This window comes from Myxine glutinosa, chromosome 11, assembly GCF_964187855.1.
Source record: "Myxine glutinosa chromosome 11, kmMyxGlut1.1, whole genome shotgun sequence".
Lineage (NCBI taxonomy): Eukaryota > Metazoa > Chordata > Myxini > Myxiniformes > Myxinidae > Myxine > Myxine glutinosa.
The window spans coordinates 13,123,512-13,124,076 of NC_136271.1; positions in this window are offsets into that span (position 1 = coordinate 13,123,512).

A 565-nucleotide genomic window follows, 5' to 3' on the forward strand; every position below is an offset into this window, starting at 1 on the left:
GTCAAACTTCCAAAATCATCAATTTTCATCTGAAAAACCGTCAATTTTCATCCGATTGACTTGGTAATTAAATAGGAATTGCACAGTGCCTCTCTGAATTGAGAAACCAACTATTTAAGGTCAAAAGGTCAAAGGTCAACTCAAGGTCAAACTTCGAAAATCATCAATTTTCATCTGAAAAATCATCAATATTAATCCGATTGACCCAAACTTTCATTTAGATCATACATTTTAATCTTGATGAAATGGACAATTTGATATATCCATGACAACTTTTTGGGAGGAGGATGGGGGAGGGAGGGGTGGATTTTGCAGGTGGATCATGCTCTGCATGACGTCTTCTAGTTTGTTTGTCACTCACCTACAGGTCACAATTCTAAACCGATTGTCATGAAACTTTATCAAGTTTTAGACTTAGAGGTAGTCACAACTGTGAAGTCTATCGATTTTGAGGTCAAAGGTCATCTTGAGGTCGAATTTTTAAAACCGTCATTTTTCATCCAGTTGACTTGAAAATTGAAAAGCATTTGCATAGTGCAACACTGAAATTGGAAAACCAACTATT